The sequence below is a fragment of the Urocitellus parryii genome, unplaced genomic scaffold, assembly GCF_045843805.1.
Source record: "Urocitellus parryii isolate mUroPar1 unplaced genomic scaffold, mUroPar1.hap1 Scaffold_540, whole genome shotgun sequence".
Taxonomy (NCBI): Eukaryota; Metazoa; Chordata; class Mammalia; order Rodentia; family Sciuridae; genus Urocitellus; species Urocitellus parryii.
Window position 1 is genome coordinate 60,173 of NW_027554073.1, and position 24,035 is coordinate 84,207.

At 36.4% G+C, this 24,035-nt stretch overlaps 2 pseudogenes; both read right to left on the minus strand.

The window, feature by feature from the left end:
• Positions 1–24,035, minus strand: part of LOC144252743 (transport and Golgi organization protein 1 homolog) — an 84,120-nt pseudogene that overhangs the window by 30,757 nt on the left and 29,328 nt on the right.
• On the minus strand, positions 1,018–2,327 carry LOC144252745 (transport and Golgi organization protein 1 homolog; annotated as a pseudogene).

Here is a 24,035-nt window from a genome sequence, read left to right on the forward strand (position 1 = left end):
GAAAACTTCAAAATCCTAATTAGAGCTGTCAGACCCTTCAATTATAAAATGAACAATCTCCAGTCTACTCTCCACTACTTCCATGGCCATACAACTGCTACCAGAACAATATTAACTCAAGGAAAAATTTTAAAACCAGAGATATGTAGACAGGGTCACATTCAACAAACATGGATTTAGTGCTGGTGAAACTTTGTGTTTAAAATTTTAGGAAAGCTGAAAGAGAGGGAGTCTTGGTTTGCAGATTTGCAGGTGGAATGAGCCAAGGCTTAACACAGCATCTGGCACCTGGCAGAGATACTCAACAATTATGTATTGAATGGACAGATGACAGCTATTTAAAAAGAACACAGTAATACCAAGAGAGACTAAAGGGAATTGGGTACAGACCTGCATTGAGGCTCTGTGAATGAGGTAGAATTCCAGTTAGAACTGAGAGCTTGTAGGGGTGGAATTTCAGTATGAGTTACATGAGCCTGGGGTACGTTTGATTAAACAGCAGGAGTCCAACATGCAGTTATTAAGAAGTTGGACCAGTTGCTTCTAAGGTCTTTCTCAACCCTGAGATTCCATTCACTACTATTCTTTTAAGCTTTTGCCTAATTTTTTTTTTTAGTTTTTTTTTTTTTTGAGAGAGGAGAGAGAGAGAGAGAGAGAGAGAGAGAGAGAGAGAGAGAGAGAGAGAGAGAGAATTTTTTTCATATTTATTTTTTAGTTTTCGGCGGACACAACATCTTTGTTTGTATGTGGTGTTGAGGATCGAACCCGGGCCGCACGCTTGCCAGGCGAGCGCACTACAGCTTTAGCCACATCCCCAGACATTTTTTTTAGTTTTTGATGGACCTTTATTTTATTTATTTGTATGCAGTGCTGAGAATCAAACCCAGTGCCTCACATGTTAGACAAGTGCTCTACCACTGAGCTATAACCCCAGGCCCTCCATTCACTATTGGTCTATGAATTTGACTGCTGGTGAAGTCTGCCCCATTGCCTCAGCATCTCAGCACCTGAGACACATTAAATGACATTTGGGAAGATTTTACCTATAGAGGTCATTGACATCACTTTGTGGTGGAACCTAAACATCTCCTGAACATCTGTCTCTTTTCCTTTAATATGAAGTTCGATGTCCACTTTTGGCTCTTCATCATTATCTGTCTTAGAGGTTTCCACAAAAAGACCATATTCTGCACTTTCAGGATAAATATAATATGTTGCTGCTTGTGGTTTCTTCTTTTTTCTATCTGGGACTAAATCTTCCTCATCTTCTTCTTCTTCTTCTGAATAAGAATTCTCCAAATCCATCATATCTGTTTTCTCATCACCACCTGTGCCAATAAATAAAGTATCCTCCAAGGTTGTCAGTATATTTTTATCATCATCCTTGATGCCCGGGGGCAGAGTTACCTCAGCCTTATCTTCTCCATTTGAATTCTGCTCTTCACCTATTGAATATTTCTCCACTCCAAACTCCACTGTGAATTTCATGTCTTCTTCATTTATAAAGGTTAGTAACGGGGGCTCCCCAAAGCTTTCCTCATTCTCCTCTTCTTCCTTATCAAATGCATAATAATCAGCATTCAATTCCTCATCATCAAAATCATCTTCTAATGAAGTCACCAGTCTGGTCGTCTCACCATCAGACACAAGTGCATCAGCAGTAGAGCCAAATTTGGTTTTCAAGTCGAATGTCATTTCTTTTTTCAAAAGTTTATAAGCATCAGTCTTCTCCTGTTCGTTTGAGACCTGAGAAATGTTGCTGGTTTTGTTGCTTTCACTTTCTGGCACTTTCAATTTATCTGGTAGTATTTCTTCAAAAAGTTCAAATGAAGTTTGTTCACCCTGAGCATTATCTGTTTGACTATCTGCATGAGGATGGTTCTTCTGAGCCAAAAATTGTTCCTACCATCCATAGTGTTTTCTGAGAATGCACTTTCAATGCGCTCTGAGTTTTTCCCAACCCCCGCCTCAGTCAGTAGAGAAAAATAAAACGCTGGCAACAAGTAGGAGGGCGCCGGCAGAGACGGAGGGGACACACACAGGGTCCCGAGGCTCTGTCACTCCTGCACCCCACCCGTTGTCCTTCGAACCCCTAGCCCAGACCACAGGGCTGGGGACCAGGGGATCGGAGCCCCATGCAGCCCCAAAGAGCCACCGCAGAGACCCCGGGCCGCCCACCCGCCTGCTCACTCACTGGTGCATTCGTAGTCTGCACAGAGTTTGTGCTTCGAGCAGCGCCTGCCGGTGCTTGGGTCCGGGTGGCCCGGCACTCGCCAGGTGGGACAGAGCACGAACAGCCAGAAGAGCAGCCCAGGCACCGCAGCCATGTTGTGGTCACCTCAGTGAGCCCGTGATGCGGTGGAGTAGGCTGAGGCAGGCAGTGGCAGGCGGCGCTGGAGGGGGCTCAGGGGGCGGGTGGGTAGCGAGGCAGGGAGGGGTGGTGGGTAGCAAGGCGGGGAGGGGTGGCGCCCGGGAAGGCTTAAGCCTTTCCCGGGTGACACGTCAGCAGGGATATCTGGGGGTAGATGCACAGACTCTACTGGAGAACTCACAGAGCCAGAGCTCTGTCCTTCTCTAGTCAAGACCTTCTCCTCAACTGAAGACCTTCTCCTCTAGTCGCTGCCTTGGCAACTAGAACTCTCCTTCTCGTCCAATCACCTGCCTTTGCTTCTATGCCCTCACAAGTCATCACCCACCCATCCCCCCCCCACTCCGCCAACCGGTCCTTTCTGGCTTTCCTCAATGTCTCCTTTCTGGTCCATCCTGAAATAGCCCACTCCACTCCACCATGACTCCCATCCCCCATTCCTGGTCTGGTACCTCCTTTTCTGAACTACCAAATCCCACCCATGACTTGTCACAGCTAGTCTAGGGTTCCAGGCTCCCTCCCCTTCAAACTCCTTGAGGATCCTTGAAGCCCCACCCCAAGATCCCTCTGATTAGGAAAGGGGAAGGTGAATGGAACTGTGAGTGAGGGTGTAAACTGGAGACAGTGGCCTGCTTTTTTTTAAGGCGGGGACAGGTGGGGGCAGAGAGATGGACATTAGTCTTCCAGCTAAGATCTTGAGATTCTTATCTTTATCCATAAGGGAAGAAATTATTTAATTCAAAAGCATATTTTTAACTCTCATTTTGTGCTACCATTCATGCCAGACGCTGGACAAGGCCCTAGAATGGTGTTGGAGTGGATGAAAATCAAAAGACAAGATATCTGGTCCTGGTCGGAAAAAGTCCACAACTTAGTGGGAACCAACTGACAAAACCGATTGTCAGAGAAGAAAGCTACTAGCTAACGTTTCTTGAACGCTTTATGTCCAGTTGTTATTCTGAAGGTTTTATATATATCAATTCATTTAATCTTCATAACAATAGTACCTTACAGTAGTAGTAGGTCCTATTCAAATCCTTATTTTAGAGTAAATTGAGGCAGTCACACATCCAGTGAGTAATGAAGCTAAGTTTCAAGCCAAAGGAGTAGACTCCTTTTCATCACAACCTATCAACTAACAAGCAATTGTTGTACTTTCTGACAAGAGGAGCAAAATCTGATTTAAATCATAATATAGCTGAATTATTGATATGTACAGTTAACAGGGGGAAGGCACAAGCTAGCCAGCCCAAGGAAGAGTGTCTGCAATGCTCCCGTCCTGGGTGGAGCCATTCTCGTTTGTCTGTGACCAAGGGCTTGTCACTATAGTCTCTGCTAAGGTTATTCATCAACCTCCAACAATGAACCCATCAGTTGTTTCCCCAAATTAACTGAATCTTTAAAACTTAGAGAAAAGAATGTAGTCCACCATGCTCATAATGTTAAATAAAGAAAACGATGGAAAAAAGGTGTGCACAAACATTTGTCTACAGCGGCCATGAGAGGTCCCGGTTGGTCCAGTGTACTTCTGCGCTTTCTGGAGAACCAGTGGATCATAGAGAGAAACTGTCTGAGTCATTCTTCATTTCTTTTCTACCATGTATTTATTATAAAATGTATCTAGTAGGCATCTCTAACAACATGTTGAAAAAACTGAACTCATTTTTCTCTCAAAATCTGCTCCTTTCAGTCTTCCCTATCTCAGAAATAAGAATGACAATTTAATTCCCATTTTCCAGGTGCTCAAAGCCCAACACTTACAAACCATCTTTGATCTCTTTTCTCTCACATTCCAACTCCAGTCCATTAGACAATATTATGTCTTTATTTTTATAATTTTATTGAGATATGGTTGACCTACAATAAATTGCACGTTTAAGGTGTACGATTTGATAAGTTTTGACATGAGTATACCCATGAGACTATCACCAAAATCAAAAGAGTCTTTCATCGTTCTTTGTAATCCCTCCCCTCTCCTTTTCTGGGCTGTCTCCAAACATCTCCTGTCATTATAGATTGTTTTGCATTTTCTAGAATTTGATATAAATTATACAACATTTTATTTATTTATTTTTATTTATTTATTTTTCTGACTTCCTTCTTTCCAAATAAGCATTTGAAACATGCCCCCAATCTGACCACTCCTCTGCATCTGCTAAGCCAATATACAGGCCAAACCCACATCATAAGTCACCTGAATGATTCCCTTAGCCTTCTTCTGTCCTTGCTTCTGCCCTCATTTCCCCCAATATCTATTGTACTGATGGCAACTAGAGTGATATTCTTAAATATAAATTTGATTGTGTCTCTCTGCTCAAAATCTTCCTATAGCTTCCCATTTCCAAATAAAAGGCAATGACTTTAGCCAGGCCTGGTTGTATTCATCTGTAATCCCAGCAGCTCAGGAGGCTGTCAGGAGGATCCTGAGTTCAAAGCCAGCCTCAGAAATGCAGTGAGTCCCTAAGTAACTCAGTGAGAGTTATCTCTAAATAAAGTATTTTAAAAAGGACTGTGGGTGTTGCTCAGTGTTTAAGTGCCCCTGGGGGTTCAATCTCTGGTATCAGGAAAAAAAGCCATGACTTTATTATGGACTGCCCTGGCTTATTATGGACTGCTCTTATTCAATGTGACTCCCCTCATCCTTTTCTCCCCATTTCCTAACATTCTTCTCTTGTCTGTTAGTTCCATTTAAATACACCAAGCCCACCCCTGCTTCAGAGCATTTACACTTGTAACTTTGCCTCAACCTTAACTCCCCAAATCATCTGACTAGCTAACTACCCCTTCACTTTATCATGTCTCTGTAACAGTGGCATTTCATGTGATAAAGGCCTTCCCTGGCCATCCTACACAAAATAGAGCCTCTTGCCATGACTATCAAGCCCATTACCCTGCCTTTCTTTCTCTTCAGACTTGCCTTTCCACTTTAGACTTCTCTTACCACTTTCCTTACATTTGTTTATCTACTTCACTGCTCTGAGCCAACCTCAAACACAATTTCCAACAGGAGCAGGAAATTAGTTGTTTTGTTCACTACTGTTACATCAGTGACTAGGGAAATGCCTAGAATGTATGAGAGAGTTAACAAATGATTTGTTGGGTAAACTCATGGTTCCAATGATATTATAAATATACTACACTATTAACCTAAACACCTATATTAACTATTAAGCCCCCATATATAAATAGTACTGAGAGGAAATAAGCTATGAGAACAAGGCATTTAAGGTCTACCTCTCAGCAGCATGCATCCTCAGCTCCAGGAATGTACCCCTGAATGTGTTTGTTGTTGAATGAAAACATACTTGTGTGGAGAGTAGTTGTTTGGTTACATGATACTGGAATATTTAAGTAGATCTTTTAAAACTAGCTTTAATTTTTTCTTATTTTTCTTATTATAGAATATGGTATGTTGTAGAATTTTTCTTATTGTAGAATAGAAATTAATGATAATTCATTGGTGGAAAAATCAGAATAGCAAAATGATCTAATTGCATATTATCTTCTTGATATTTACCTTGACTCATAATCAGATATACTTTTATATGCATAGTCAGTGCTTCCAGTTACTGAAGAACTAGCTTCTTATTTTGTAGAGTTTTCAATACTTTGATTTATCAGTATTATTTTTTAAACTTATTGCCTTAAAGACATATTAACTAGTCTGGTGGATAATGAGAAGAAAATTTCTCAACTGGCCACAATAAGGTAGTGGTAGTTCTTTCTATCAGGATACATACAATTAGTGGATGAATCAGCATTCACTTTTACTCATGGCATTTAAATTTGTGGCATTGATGTTTAACATGATGTTTAATATAAGGTTATATTAAAAACCTTCAGAAAAGGAACAGGATAGAATGTGGTGGTGATTGTTGGCATGGAGATAAATAATCTCAAGTGCATTATTCTTTAATACCTCAAAGGGAAATCTTACGGGGTAAGGGATGAGTAATGGTTAAAGGTAAATGTGACCAGTTTGGGTGGAGGGGACATAAAATTCTAAGATATGAAGGGTTCCTAATGTCAGAGTACAATCTAAATGAGACAAGAAAAACATATCTGAAACAAATAATTGGCAGCATAATAACATATACCATTGGAAACTTGTGAAGGCACTTGCCTAGGAGCATTCAGTAGGCCTAACGCTGCTGTTACCAGGAAGAACCTCATCTATTGTAAATGATGAGTCAGAAAATAGTGTTAAACATTTATGGAAGACTAAATCTCTCCAAGAGGGGCAACAGATTTACCCTCACATATAAAACATTGGAAAAAAGTGGACAAAATACAAACAACAGTTCTCAGATATTAGATAATAAGCAGCGTAAGAGTGACCTCTAAGATAAAGTTAAGCATGAGAGATGAGTGCTAGGATTATCCCAATTTACTCCCTGGAAAGAATTTTTTCAGGCCACATCCAGAGAAGGGAAACTCAAATAGAAAATCTCCTGAGTTGAAGAGATGGATTTTAAAGTCTGAAGAGACAGATGCAGCTAGAAGTCCCAGAGCAGAATAAAGGGGAGAGTAGGGAATTGCAGAGGGAGGGAGAGTGTGTACATGCACTAGCTCTCTAGACATCTATGGACGGTTCCCCTGAAGTCTGTGGCTATGTAACAATGGGCACACATGTAAGGCCAGAGAAAGAACCTTCAGAAAAGAACAGAATGGAAGGTGGTGGTGATTGTTGGCATGGAGATCAATTTTTGTAATCACCAGCTAGAATGGAAAATCTATAATAAAAGGGCATCAAGTAACATAGTCAGTAAAAGGGAAAAATTAGCCCAAGATTGAAGGTAACTCCAGTCTAGCAGAATCTTAAAAAGATAAAAATGCTTCCAAGATAGTTTAGAAAAAAAAGCTATACACAGCTCAAGAATATTTAAACGAATACAAAATATCCAGTACTCAACAAGGTAAATTCACAATGTTTGGAATCCAATAAAAATGTATGAGGCATGCAAAGAGGTAGGAAAATATAACCCATGTTGAAAAGAAAATTAATAGAAATGATCATTAATTACACTGTGATAGAGTTATTATACAAGGACATTAATACAGTTGTATACCATATGTTCAAGATGCTATGGAAAAGAATAAGCATGTAAAGGAGAAAAAGAAGATATAAAAATGTCTGAATTAGATAAAACAGATAAAATTAGATAAAATCAGATAAAACAATGGCTAAGGTGAAAATTACACTGAATGAGATTAACAGCAAATTCGACATTGAAGAAGTCAATATCAGCAAACTGAATATGCAGTGATAAAGACTCCAAAATCAAACATGGAGAAAGAGACTGAACTGAACAGAGCATCAGTATGCACAGCTTCAACCAGTCCAACATATATATATATGTATGTTATGGTAGTTCCTAAAAGAGGTGAGAAAAACACATTTGAATAAATAATAAATAAAAATGTTCTATATCTGATGAACACTCAGATTCAAAAAGCTCAATGAATAAGAAAAATGATAAAGATGACACAAATATACACTAAATGCTTAAAACCAGTGCTAAAAATTGAAAAGCATCTACAGAAAACAGACACCATTATGTACAAAGGAGTGAAAGTAAAATGTCAAAATTCATTCAAGAACCATGCAGAAAACAGTACATCAACATTTTCAAGTTCTGAAAGAAAAAAACACTGACATCCTAGAATTGCATTCCAAATGAAAATATATTTCAAAATGATGTAGTCTTTAATGCAAAAGAATTAAGTTAAACCCTACCCCACATAAAAATTACCTGAAAATGGACCACAGACATAAATGTAAGAACTCAAAATGGACCACACACACACACACACACACACACACACACACACACACACACACACACATATATATATATATATATATATATATATATATATATATATATACCAAAACTAAATGTAAGAAAGCATAGGTAAATCTTGGAGTAGACAATGACTTTGTAGTTAAGACACCAAAGGCCCAAGCACGAAAAGAAAAAAATAATAAAGTAATGAACTTCATCAAATTTAAAACTTTTAAAGGCTACCATCGAAGAAAGTGAAAACACAATCATAGAAGAAAATATTTACAATTCATGTAGTTAGAATATAACTACCTAGAATATACAAGCAATTCTTATTGTTCAATATGAAAAAAAATGGCAAGAAATTAGAATAGACATTTTTCCAAAGAAAATATGCAAAAGCAAATAAGCAAATGAAAGGATACCCAGCACCATTAGGGAAATGTACAACCTCAGTGAGATACTACTTCACATCTATTAAGATGGTTATAATCAAGAAGATAATAATAAGTTGGCAAGGATGTGGATCAATAGGAGCCCTCACACACTACTGGTAGGAATAGACTACAGACCTAAATGTAACAGCTAAACCTATACAACTTCTGGAAGAAAATATAAAAAGCTGCTTGGCAGAGACTTTTAAAATTAACTAGCTCTCTCTGCCTCATGCTCTCTTTTTTCTCTCTCCTCTCAGAAATAAATCAGACTTAAAAACTTTGTCTCATGCTGGGCGTGGTGGTACATACCTGTAATACCAGTTGCTCAAGAGGCTGAGACAGGGGGATTGCAAGTTCAAAGCCAGCCTCAGCAAAAGTGAGGCACTAAGCAACTCAGTGAGACCCTGTCTCTAAATAAAATACTAAATAGGACTGGGGATGTGGCTCAGTGGTGGTATGCCCCTGAGTTCAATCCCCAGTACCAAAAACAACAACAACAAACTTTGTCTATTCTATATTCATTGTTATGGAAATGGAAAGGTAAGCTGACAGACTAGGACACAGTATTGGCAAAACATATCTCTCTCAAGGGAATGATATCTAGGATATACAAATGATTCTTACAACTTATTAATAAGAAAAATCACCCAATTTGAAAAGATGGGCAGAAGATTTTTTTTTCTTCACCAAAGTAGATACAAATATGGTGAATGTGCACATGAAAGGATATCCAACGTAAGTTGAAATGTAAATCAAAACTGCAATGTTATTACACATACAGTAGGATGGACAAAATTTAAGACTGATCATAACAAATGTTGACAAAGATGAAGACTATGGTATCTCTCTTAGAACTGCAGACTATAACATGTAGTACAAACAATGGCACAAACTGTTAGAAAACTGTTTGGCAGTTGCTTTAAAAGTTAAATCACATCTGTCGAGATATTTACTCCAGAGAAATAAAAGCATACATCCACACTGAGACTTGTGCACAACTATTCATGGTGGTTTTATTTGTAATAGTCAAAAAATCCCCAATGTTGGACTGTGGGAACATGTCTGTCTTACATGCCTCAGAACCCTTATACTCATATTAACCATATAGTAGGCATTTGATTACTAACTTTTACATGAATGTAGAGACTGATTTTTTTTACTGTTAATAGAGCTTCTCTTTTATTAAATATAACAGACAAAAGAAAATCACGTATAGCACAATGAATTATCACAAAGTAAACATATCCACTGAACCCTAACCCAGGTCAAGAAACTGGACATCAAATGCACCTTCATGAGCCCTTTCTTATTGCTCCCCTAATTATTCCCTCCGCTCCCCCAGAGTTAGGCACTATTTTAACTTCTAATAACAAGGGTTAGTTTTGCCTGTTTTGTTACTTTATACACTGTAATCATACACATGTGATCTTTGGTATGTGGCTTTTTTTAGCTCCATATGTATTTTTATAAGATTTATCCAAGTTGTTGAATGTGAATGTACTTCTTATTTTCATTGCTTAATAATTTTCCACTGTATAAATATAACCTGGTTTACTTAAAAAAAATCCCCAATGTATATCAATAGGAAAATAGATAATAAATTTTGGAAACATACTTAGCAAGAATAAAGAACTATTGATAATAGCAAAAACAGGGAGATTCTGAATGAAATAAACTAGACAAAAAGTAATATGCATTGAAAATTCTTTTTTTTTTTTGTACTCCCTAGTACAAATATCCAGGGGTGCTCTACTGCTGAGCTACTCCCTAGCCCATTTTATTTATTCATTTATTATTAATTTTTTTTTTTGCTATCAGAGATGGAACTCTTGGGAACTCAACCACTGAGCCACATCCCCAGCCCTCTTTTGTATTTTATTTAGAGATAGGTCCCACTGAGTTACTCAGGGCCTCGTTAAGTTGCTAAGGTTGGCTTTGAAATCCCAATTCTCCTGTTTCACCATTCTGAGCTGATGGGATTACAGGTGTGTGCCACCAGTTTAGTTTTTATTTTGAAACAGAGTCTGGCTCAGTTCCCCACATTTACCTCAAACTTGTGATCCTCCAGCCTCAGCCTCCTGAATATCTGGGATTACAGACTCTGCCACCACCTTCCAGCAGATTCAGTTATATTTAAAGGTAGAAAGTTATAAACCAGGTGAATCCTAGTAAAGGTCTTAGTAAAAAAAAATAATAAAAATAAAAGCACTATGCTTGGTCACAATATGGTAAGTCAGAAAATGACAACAAATACCCATTTTCTGTCAGGTTGACCAGAACAGTATCATTTCTCAATGGATTTCAAAGGGTCTCCCTCCCTCCCTCCCTTCCTTCCTTCGAGTTTTGGCGCGTGTGTGTATGTGTGTGTGTGTGTACATCATCTTCTGTGCCAGTGTAAGAGGTTTAGGCAATGGATCAACCTTTACACCTGTGCCAAAGGACCCCAATCTGGGATCTATCTCCAAGGGTGGAGGTGACTCTAGATCCTCATTATAATCCCGAGAGTGGGAACTCCTAAAAAAATAAACAGGTCTTTCTTGGTAACACCAGTTTCCTCCTTGGTAAAAGTTAGTGTAGTGGGGGGGTGGAAAGGGCACTACCCTGCCACAAAATAAATGCTAAAATGTATTTTGGTACAAATTGTAAACACTAAAGAGTTAAAAGTAAGAGATGAGTCTTGGGATTTGAGCTAGACCTGGATAAGTACATAGGATTCAGATTCTAAAAAGAGAATAAAAGGCAAGTGAATTAAACAGCATAAGAAAGACTCAGCAGAAAGAAGTATGTTTAAAGGACAGTAAGGACACCTCATTTTGCTAAGAGGAAAGGATTCTATAAAGGATGACATATTTGTGTGCTTAGGTCAGATTATGAAATTCCTTGAAAATCAAGCATAAGGATTTAGACTTAATAGAATAAAAATGCAGAAAATATTAGACTTTAAGTAAAGGGATCATATAACTTAAGTGGAATTTAAACAAGTATCTTGCCCTTAAATCCAGGGAAGATGGAGGTTTAGGCTGGGCATGACCAGTAGGGCTGAGGCACTCCCCACAATTAAAAAGTCATGTTGAAGTGTACTGTACTAATGGAAGTGAGTCATATACAAGGCAAGGTCTTCTGCCAGCATCTACTGTTTGTCTAGCCCTGAAATATTATTCCACTTTCAACTGTACAAAGAAAGAAACTCAAACATCTGAAATTGCCACTAATATATGGCATATATGAGTTCCTGTTTCTGGTTCTGCCTAATTTACCTTGGCATTCTTTTCACGGAGGTCAAATATTTGGTGTGTTGAAATAAATGCAGAACAGATGTTGGGGACTTGTGGCCTGCACATCTCAATTTCCACAGTGCACTGTTGGGCTTTATACATTTAGTTTTCAGAAATATAAATTACTTCCTTACTAGAACAGCAGCAGAAGTAAGGAATATAGCCAAAAAGATTGTAGTAAGAGTCAGAAGTCTAATTGTGTGACTATAGGGAAATCATTAACTTTTCTGAGTCTCAGATATTTCATCTATACAAATATGGGGTCAAAGTTAAAATTTTATAATTCACTTTTTAAGAAGAAAATGAGATAATATATGAAAGATTGCCCATTTATGTGGTTTAAATAATTAAACAGCAAAATCCTGGCGGTTACAGCCAATATAGACAATTGACAAAGCAACAAAAGTCTTGGCAATAAATGCTTTCATCACTAAGAAGACATTTTTAGATAGTGCATACTCTGGAAACTGTTCTCTTCTCACTGAAACAAAGTAAGGCTGATAACATCCTCCAAAAGTGTGCTTGGAAGATCACAAGCACCTCTTGGAGGAGACAGGGAGAGTGGAGGAGAAAATATGTTCTTCGGGATAACATATAGTCTACCAGAGCATACACTGAAGCAAAGCAAACCCTCCTGAATCTTCAGCATTTTAACTGATGCATGCAGTATAAAATTAGAAACAGGACCATAAACACTATTATGAAGACTATACTCAGTGGGGGACACTGAACAAATATATATGGGAAAGTAAGTTCTCTGTGATTAGCATGAAAGCTCAGTCTTACCCAAATCCAAATGAAATTTGAAATGGTTTGGAATACATAAGGAGGATCAGTGAATGACATCAAACGCAAATGATGAAATAGAGAATCTGAACATGATCTTTCTCTTATTTCTCACTGATCCCTTAGAACCACCAATAGAAATATAATATTAACTCTACATGTAAATTAAATTTTCTAGAAGTCATATTTTAAAAAGTAAGACAGATGAGCTTCATTTAATAATACATTTTACATAATTCAATATATTCAAAATGACATCCTTTTAACTTGTAATCATAATAAAAATATAACTGTTATTTTACATTCTTCATAATAAGTCTTTGATATCTGACTTATGGCACATCTCAGTTCAAACTGGGCACATTTAAAGACAGTCAAAGCATAAGAAAGTAGGGATTGTAAATTAACACTAGGCCATATCATATACTTGCACTTATTTTAAAGAAAAGCCAAGTTTAATAGCATGTTTTAGGTTTTAAAATATTTTTGGCCAACCTCTCTTGGTACTTACTCAGAAGTGAGAAAAGATGATTGAAGGTATCTCAACATCCCTCTTTTTTTTTCACTCAGAGGTTAGGATTTCTGTTGCAGTAGCTAGGGATTGCATTGTCATTTCAGATGAATGTCAAGTCTGTAATCAAAAAGTGTAAGTCATCATTAGGTTCCTACACTTGTCATTCTTTTATTATTTTTCATTGTTATCTTAAATATATTTACTTCTTGACAAACATAAAGAAATAAAGAATTATATTTAAATGGATAATAAAACAATTTGACTGCATAAAATCCCTTTTCGTTTTAGGTAGACCTACTGGTACAAACAAATCACTTGGGTGGTCTATTTTTCTTTGGTAACAGGGATTGAACTCAAGGGCTCTAGACCACTGAATCACATCTCCAGCCCTATTTTGTATTTTATTTAGAGATAAGGTCTCACTGAATTGTTTAGGGCCTTACTTTTGCTGAGGCTGGCTTTGAACTCACGATCCTCCTGCCTCAGCCTCCAGAGCCACTGGGATTACAGGCATGCAGCACTGCACCCGGCACCTGCTCTGTTCTCTTACTTAACTGCAACTGTGTTTTCCTTGGTAGATTACTTCTTTGCACCAGGGTTTCTTGATAGAACTCTATTGGTACTTTGGTTTGGACTATTCCTACTAGCTGAAGGTTATATACTATCTATGGGCCTGGCCAAAAAATGTTAGTAGTTTCCTCAGTCATGGTGAAACAACAACAAAATGCCCCCAGGCATTTCTAAACTTCTCTTGAAAAGACTAGTATCACTCTCCCAGTTTGAGAGTCACTGCTTGAAATGTTAGTTAAACTCTGATCATTTAACAAAGCACCTTTAGTTGTAAGTATCCTATATTTTGTAGTTTGCAAGTATTCTGTATTTTGTAATTTCTCTTATCAGCTAAAAAGAAAGGATTATAAAATCAACATTTAAGGCTGGGCTTCATGATGCACACTGTAATCCCAGTGGCTCTGGAGGCTGAGGCAAGAGGATCTTGAGTTCAAACTCACCATCAGCAATTTAGCAAGGCCTTAAGTAATTTATGGATTTCCTATCTCAAAATAAAAAAAATGTAAAAAAGGGCTGGTGATGTGGATCAGTGGTTAAGCACCTAGATTCAATCCCCTGTGCCCATCCTCCACAAATCAACATTTTAAAAACCAGAATCACTAAAACATCAAAGAAACTCAAAGGCCCTTGTAAACACAACTGAATTTGCTTCAAAGGTTTTTTTGCTTTTTGTTTTCCACTTCAAGTTAACACTACCTTTAAAAAAATCACATTTTTGAATTTATTTTTTCTGACCTCTAAGAGGGATCTTACATTTTTCTACTTTCCTTTCCAAGACTATTCCCTCTTTTGCACTGTGTAATCTTGAATTTAAATCTGAACTAGTTGCATTGTGTTAATAGTCAAATTATGATACAATTTGAATTATTGAAATGCATATGGAGGGGTTTCTTTTCTTATTTTTAGTGAAAACTCACGTTTTTAAAATTAGCACCTAGGGAACTATAGGTGGAGACTTTACATATTAGAGTCATCAGCATGATAATTGTAATTAAATAAACACAAATCAGTTCATGATAGCTGATTTCATTTACTATTATAATCAGCTTTCTCCTCTATAAAACAGCCCAATTAGTCCTAAATTGACATTCACTAATTGTATATTAGAGTTTCAAGGAAAACAATGAAGAGTTAGTGACTATCATAATGATTGAGATGTGTTTTCACATCAGTAATTATTATTATTTTTAAGATGGGGGTCTTGCTATGTCGCCTAACCTGATCTCCAACTCCTGGACTCAAGCAATCCTCCTGGCTTGGCCTTCTGAGTAGTTAGGACTACAAGTCACCAAACCAGCCCAGTAATTACTGTTTAGTAGATCTCTTTTTGGACACTAAAATCACTACTAATATGATTGTATATGTTTGAAATTGGTTTTATGAGCAACATACAGATTTGATGCAATTCCCATCAAAATACCCACAAATTGGTGTGAATATACTTTGTATACAACGAGAGATATGAAAAATTGTGCTCTATATATGTAATATGAATTGTAATGCATTCTGTTGTCATATAAATTTAAAATAATAATAATAATAATAATAATAATAAATATCATTTTTCCAGAAGTAGAAAAAACAGTCCTGAAATCCATTTGGAAGAATGAAATATTCAGAATAGCCAAAACAATTCTAAGTCAATAAAGCAAGCTGGAGGCATCATCACAATACCTGACTTCAAATTATACTACAAAGCTATTGAAATAACCACTGCATGGCTCTGTCATAAAACCAGATACATAGACCAATGGGAAAGAAGAGAAGACACGGAAAAAGATCCAACACAGTTAACAGTCATCTGATTCTTGACAAAGATGCCAAAAACACATTGGGAGAAAAGACAGGCTTTAAACAAATGGTGCCAGAAAAATTGATTACCCATATGTAGACAAATAAGACTAGACCCTGTACAAACTTGAAAGAGATCAAAAGCCCAGGAATTAGACCAGAAACTATGCAAATCCTTGGAAGAAAATATAGGTTTGAGACTCCAGCATATAGGTACAGGCAATGACTTTCTTATTAGAACTCCTAAAGCTCAGAAAATAATGACAAAAGTTAATAAACAGAATGGCATCAAATTAAAAAGCTTCTGCACACAAAGGAAACAATTGGTAACATGAAGAAAGAACCTATGGAATGGGAGAAAATATATTTGCTAACTACTCTTTTTTTCTTTTTTTAAAGAAAGCGAGAGAGAATTTTTTAATATTTATTTTTTAGTTTTCGGTGGACACAACATCTTTGTTTGTAATGTGGTACTGAGGATCGAACCTGGACTGCATGCATGCAAGGCGAGCGTGCTACCGCTTGAGCCACATCCCCAGCCCTGCTAACTACTCTTTTGACACAGGATTAATATCCAGACTATATAAGAAACTTTAAAAAACTTAACACCAAAACCTCAAATATCCTAGCTTAATTGGGCAAATGAATTAAACAGATACTTCTCAAAAGAAGAAATAAAAATGGACAACAAATCTATGAAAATGTTCAACATCAATAGCAATTAGGGAAATGCAAATCAAAACTACAGTGAGCTTTCATCTCACTCTAGTCAGAATAGCAGCCATCAAAAATATGAATGATATGGGGCTGGGGTTGTGGCTCAACAGCAGATTGCTTGTCTAGCACGTGCAAGGCCCTGGGTTCGATCCTCAGCACCACATTAAAAATAAATAAATAAAAATAAAGGTATTGTGTCCAACTACTTAAAAAAAGAATATGAACAATAATAAATGCTAGAGAGAATGTGGAGAAGGGACACTTTTTTCTCTGTTGATAGGATTGTAAATGAATATAACCACTATTGAAATCAGTATGGAGGTTCCTCAAATGACTAGGCAGGAAACCACCATATAACCCAGGTATACAACTACTCAATGTTTATCCTAAAGAATTAAAGTCATAATACTAGAGTAGTATATGCATACCCATGTTTATAGCAGCACAATTCACAGTTGCCAAACTTTGGAACCAAACTAGGTGCTTATCAAGGATGAATAAATAAAGAAAATGTGGCATATACACACAATGGAGCTTTATTCAGCCATAAATGTGAATTATGTCATTTGCTGGAAAACGGATGAAACTTTAGAACATTCTGTTACACAAAATAAGCTAAACTCATAAAATCAAGGGAGCATATGTTTTCTCTCGGATGTGGAAGCAAGAGAGGAAAAAGGGAAAGAAAAGTGAAAATCAAAAGGAGATCAGTAGAGTGTAGGAAAGGGACCAGGAGAGGGAGGAGTGAATGGAAAATACTGGGGAATGATATTGGCCAAACTATAGTGTTATATTGTGCATGTGGAAATATGTTACGACAAATACTGCCATGATTTACGACTATAATGTATCAACAAAAAAATGGAAAAAATAAAAGAAAGCAAACAAAAGAACAAAATTGCTTTCATGTATATATGTATGTATGTATGTATACAGCCTAGCCAAACATCTATTGTGAGCATAAACATTAATACTCTGGAACAGTGATGAGCAAATCATACCTGTCAGCCTGACACTGTTTTTTTTTAAATTGTTCTCTTTATTCCTTTTTTCTCTTTCTTTCTTTCTTTCATTCTTTCCCCACACCTTCTCTCTCCCTCCCTTCCTCCCTCCCTCCTTTCTTTCTTTCTTTCACGGTGTCCAACAATAACACTTGCGTTTGTAAACAAAGTTTTATTAGAATACAGAAGCTTATATTATTTACCCACAGTCTAGGCTGTTTTTGTGCTACATTGGCACTTGAGTGGTAATGAAGACTTGCCTACAAAGTCTAATATATTTATTATCAGTCTCTTTTCAGGAAAAGTTTGTTGATCCCTGATTAGATTATAGATTAAAGTCAGCAGAATAAATACATAAACATTTCTTTTCTTACGACTAAAATTGGCTGTATGAAATGAGATAAATGATCTATTAATTGCCAAGATAAATGTCCCTTCCCTATAGAAAGTGTGTATTCAGGACTAGAAATCTTGGCACTGTGTCATGTCAAATGTAGGAAAAAAACCTGGCAGTTCATTTTGATGAGACTTAAGAAATTTCTTTTCCAGGGCATTTTGAGGTGTATCTAAACTTTGTAGATAATACAGGGAAGAATATTGTAATCTGCAAATAGATTATGTTCATTATTAGTTTGTAATCATTTCACAACTATCATATAATATTAAAGCATCATAAGAGACTGCCTATCATAATAGAAACTTTTATGACTCTAGCCATTAACTTGTATTTTTCTAGTTATTGTAGACCCATACTTTTAAGCTAGTGCTATTGGTAAAATATATGATTATTTAAGTCTGATTGCCTTACTAATTTTGACCAGTTTATTTTTCAGATATCCATTTTGGGGTTTACTCTTTCAATTAATTTTGGGTTCCATGGGCAATGAAATTGTTGTTGAGTATGTAAGATGTTGCAGTTTCTATGTAAGTTCACCTAAGTGCCTCTACCACTATTGATGGGCAAGGATATAAGTAATTTAGTACTTTTACTTGAAACTGTTATAGATCTACTGTACTGGATTTGTTTTCCTGACACAAAAGTGTATAAAACTAGGAAAACTAAACATTTTCAGGTATTAATTTCAGACATGACTGTAGGCCTGGTGCACAAAACACAATTAGGGAGATGAAGCTCAAGTAAGATGGAGGTCATACTGAGTTAAGGAGAAAATTATCAAAGTGCAAGATTATCATAGTGGTTGGAATTTTGTGGACAAGAATGTCTGAGCTATTTATGGTGGGTGCAATGTGATTGTGTGTGTGTGTTAGAGAGAGAATACTAAAAGCCTGGAGGAAATTCATTTTTCATATGAATGTACCAGATGAGACTCTTTAAGGCTTAGCAGAGTTTGACTGCTATAAAGGAGACTGAAGATGATGCTAAATGGCAATGTTGGAAGAAATTAGGTTTCCAGCAGAGTCAGGTTGCAGCAGCTTCACTAATATATCAGGTACTTAATTAAGAGTTCAGAAATAAGCCTTAGCAAAAAGAACCACACACAAAAGAGTAAAGGGAAAAAGGTAGACCTAAATTTGAAACCAAAATTGATTCATGCTGAAAATGTATGTGGCAGCCAGAAAGGAAAAAGAAAAAGAAAGGTGTGTGTGTGTGAAAGGAATCTGACGACAATCAAAGGGAGATCAGTAGAGGAAAGGGATCAGGGGAGAGAGGAAAGCAGGTAAAAGAGAAATACTCGAGAACGATATTGGCCAAGTTTTATCACTGTATTGTACATATGCATGCAAACATAACAACAAATCCCACCATTATGTACAAGTATAATGCACCATGAAATATGGAAATAAAGAAAAATACCAAACCTAGTGAGGCGCGGTGGAATATGCCTATAATCCCAGTGACTCAGGTGCATGAAGCAAGAGGATCACGAGCTCAAAGCCAGCCTTAGTAAATCGAGGTGCTAAAGCAGCTCAGCAAGACCCTGTCTCTCAATAAAATACAAAATAGGTCTGGGGATGTGGCTCAGTAATTGAGTACCCTGAGTTCAATCTCTGGAACCAAATAATAATAATAATAGTAATACCAAATCTAATATGATCAAAACAATTCACCAGTAATTAGCCTGCATGACAAATAAAACAGAATATCCTTTATAGGAAGACAACATAATCCAGACTTCCTATGATGTATCATCTATAAATGACCAGAATATAATTAAAAAAATTTTTTTTGGTACCAGGGATTGAACCCAGGGGTGCTTAACCATTGAGCCACAACCTCAGCACTTTTTTGCATTTTATTTAGATACAGGGTCTCACTGAGTTGCTAAGTGCATCCCTTAGTTGCAGAGGCTAGCTTTGATCCTCCCGCCTTAGCCTCCTGAGTCGCTGGGATTATAGGCATGTAGAATATCATTAAATTTTGCCAGAATGCAAAGAAGATAGAAAAATGAGAACCACAAGAGAAAATATCACATATAAAAAAAGTTCCATGAGCTGACCCAGATGTTAGGATTAGCCGAAAAAAAATTTAAATAGTTTTAATAACTAATTTCAAGGAGTTAAAGAAAAGCTTAATCATAATGAATAAGTAGATATGGGTGTCAACATATAAATGAAAAAATTCTTTTAAAAGAAATAAAAAGTATAGTATTTGAAATGAAAAATTCATGAAACAAATCTATCATCAGATTGTATAGTGCAAAAACAGCAAAAAGTTAACTTGGAGATAGACCAATAAAAATTATCTGTTCTAAAAATCAGAAAGAAAAAAATAGAGACTTGGTTACTATCAGTACAAAGTGACCTAACATACATATAATTAGATTTCTAGAAGAATAGACGCATAAATTGTACAGAAAAAAATATTTAAGACAACGATGGCTAAAATTATCCCAAATTAACAAAAAAGATGTTAACAGATTTAGGAAACTCAGTGAATACTAAGGTTAGTTACAAAGCAAATCACACCTAGATGCATCAGAGTCAACTGTAAATAATCAATTAGGAGGAAAAAGGTCTTGAAGGCAATTAGAAGAAAGTGGTGTGTTTTACATTGGTAAAAATGACTAAAATGATAGCTGACTTCTTATCAGAAATGAGAGGTTAAAGTTAATGGAAAGGTTTAAGGTGCTAGAAGACAAAAACTGCTAATCCAGGATAAATACTCTTCAAAACTGAAAGCAGAATAGACTTTTTCAAATAAATAAAAAGAAAATTCAATACCAATAGATCTCTACTATTAATGCTAAAAGAACCTCTTCAGGATAAAAGGAGATGATCCATCAGGTAGAAACAGATGCACTGTGTGCTTTAGTTCACTGTGTAATAAACTTAATGGTTTAATATAAAAATTCTTTGTTATTTCTCCTTATTCTATGATTTGGCTTTACATAACCTGATGGGTCCTTTGCTCTAGGTATTTATTACTGCTTACGTGGTTTCCTTTAGCAGGAATTGTTTAACCAAAGGTAGAACTGACAAAATAGCTTCGTTTACATGTCTGCTAGCTCAACTGGTTGGGTCAGGCTTATCTCTTCAAATGCTTTTAGTCATTCAGTCATTCTAAAATTTTTTATTTGTTGATTAGATTTCTAGAGGATAATAGTAGAATGTATACACCTTCCCAGGGTGTTATGTCTAGGATTGGCATGGAATCACTTTCACCAAAAATATATTTTGTTCATTAAAACAAGACAAAAGACCAGCCCAGACTCAGTGGGTGGGAAAATAGATATTACTTCATAATGAGAGAAGCAACATGATACAGGAATGTGGAGAATTTGGGGTAGATATTTTTAAAGACAATGCACCATAAACAGAAATGAAAAGTACTAGAAATAGTAAAATGTAGGTAAATATAAAAGGCAATATGTATACATATTTATTCTTTTAATTTCTTGGAAACATGACTAAGGTAAAAAACATAGGGTATACAGCTGTAATATGTATGACGACAAAGCACAAAAGACTTGGGGAAATGTGAGAAAGTATCACAATTTAAACTATGAAAACTGTGATAAATTAAAGAATGCATTTCATAATTCCTGGAAACATTGCTAAAACAATAATGTAAAGCAATACAGCTAAAAGCTAGTGGATAAATTAAATAAAATTTAATTTTTATTTAATGTAATTTTATTTAATTACATTAAATAAAAATACATCATTAATAGTAAGCCAAGAAGAATGCAGAGGCTATACTAACATCAGATGAATTTAAATTCAAGATAAAGAGTTTTATAAGAGATAAGAAAGACATTTCATAATACTATAATGTGTTTTTTAAGAACACAGAAACATGACACCATACAACCAAACATTTATATGCCCCAAATACATGAAAGCTGACAAAACTGAAGAGATAAATCCATACTTTGAATTTTTAACAGCCTTTTAACAACTGATAGTAACAGTATAAAAAATCACTAATGATACACAAGAGTCTGAACAAAACTATCAACCACCTTAACCTTATTGACATTGACTGACAATGCCCAACAACTCCAGAATATATATTCTTTTCTAGTCCTCATGAAAATTTGCAAGATAGGTTATATTCTTGGCAAACTAATCAGTTTCAAAAAATTTTAAATATTGAATATCAGTTTGTTTGCTGATCACAGTAGAAATAAATGGGGTATTCTTTAATAAAACTGGTCATTAAATAAAAGCCCTGCAAATCATCAATAAACAGTGTTTTAGTTATCTATTGCTATATTTTTTAAAATTCCAAAATTTAGTGGCTTTAAAAAATAACCATTTGCCAGGAGTGGTGGTGCACACCTGTAATTCCAGTGGCTCAGGAGGCTGAGGTAGGAGGATCGAGAGTTCAAAGCCAGCCTCAGTAATGGCGAGGCACTAAGCAACTCAGTGACACCCTGTCTCTAAATAAAACACAAAATAGGGCTCGGGATGTGGCTCAGTGGCCGAGAGCCTCTGAATTCAATCCCCACTACCAAACAAACAACCATTTTATTTCTCATAATTTTGTAAGTCAAGACTTTAACCAAGGTTCTGCTCCAGTGTCACCTAGGCTCACCCATACAGCAAACGCCTGATTTAGACTACAAGGTCTGAGATGGCTTTGTATGTCTGGAACTAAGGTGCTGACTGTTGGCTTTATGTAGTCTCCCTTTCCATGTGGTCTTTCAAATGTCAGGGGCTTTCTTCAAATGGACTCTCCCTCTAGCAAGATAGCCTGGGCTTCTTTACAGTGTGGCACAGGGTACCAAAGAGAAGAAAAAACGAGTTTGTGCCTTTAAAGGATACAGTCAGTCCTTCCTCAAGTCTCAATCTTGGGTAGGATCTTGGTCCATGCATTTTGAGGGAATTTATAGTTGGATGACATTTTAATCTACATTACTATGTGAAATGTCTTTGTTTTTATGATTTCATTTTTGCTACATTGTTTCTTTTCCATACAATTAACTACAATATAGGATAATCTATTAACGATAATGTCTCTTCAATTGGTTGTGTGAAGCTTGCTCTATAATAATTTATATAGAAAGGACTCATGGGAATAATATTCTCTAAATGACAATTTCCTGATTTAAAAACATATAATTTGTAGCCAGTACAATAGTGCATGCCTATAATCCTAGCTACTCAGGAGGTTGACAAGTAGGAGAATGGTAAGTTTCAGGAGAGCCTGGGCAACTTGGTGAGACTCTGTCTCAAGGAAAACAAAAACAAAACAAACATTAAATGACTGCAGATGTAGCTCAGTGGTAGAGCACTCCTCAGTTCAATCCTCAGTGCTGGGGGGGAAAAAGGTCATTCATCACCATACTAAGATACTCCTTAGAGAAAAGTAATTGCAAGAACATTGTTCTCCTCCCTTGGGATATGTTTGTTTTTTTTTCTAGATTGGAATCTAGAAAGCCTTTTGTGTGCTTTGTGCTCTCATTATGGTTATGTGGCTTTTTAAATCTTGTTCATGCCATTGGATATAATATCAGATTTTTTTTTCTGGTGGTGCTGGGGATTGAACCCAGAGCCTTGTGCGTGTGAGGCAAGTACTCTTCCAACTAAGCTATATCCCCAGCCCCAGTGGATTTGTTTTTTTGGAGGGGAATCTCTTCTCAACACATTTTGTGCCAGATTGTACTTGAGAAAGGGAAGTGATATGTACAGCATGGAACGATATTACTTTCTGATTTTCCCACTTTTTTTATCTTTTTAAAAAATTTATTTATTTTTAATCCTAACTTGTTATATATGACAGGATAATGCATTATAATTCATATTACACATATGGTACACAATTTTTCATATCTCTGGTTGTACACATAGTCACATCAGTTGTGTCTTTTTTTTAAGAGAGAGAGAGAGAGAGAGAGAGAGAGAGAGAGAGGGGAGAGGAGAGAGGAGAGAGATTTTTAAATATTTATTTTTTAGTACTGGGAATTGAACTCAGAGGCATGAACCACTGAGCCACCTCAGCCCTATTTTGTATTTAATAGAGACAGGTTCTCACTGAGTGCCTCGCTTTTGCTGAGGCTGGCTTTGAACTCATGATCCTCAGCTTCTGGAGTCACCAGGATTACAGGTGTGCACCACTGTGCCAGGCTAGAAAGAACTCTTGAATTAAGAAGCTCAGTAAGGGTGAAAGATCTATATAGTGAAAATTACAGAACCTTAAAGAAAGAAATCAAAAAAAGACCTTAGAAGATAGAAAGATTTACCTTGCTCTTGGATAGGCAGAATTAATATTATCAAAATGACCACACTTCTAAAAGCGCTATACAGATTTAATGCAATTCCAATCAAAATCCCAATGACATTCCTCATATAAATAGAAAAACAATCATGAAATTCATCTGGAAAA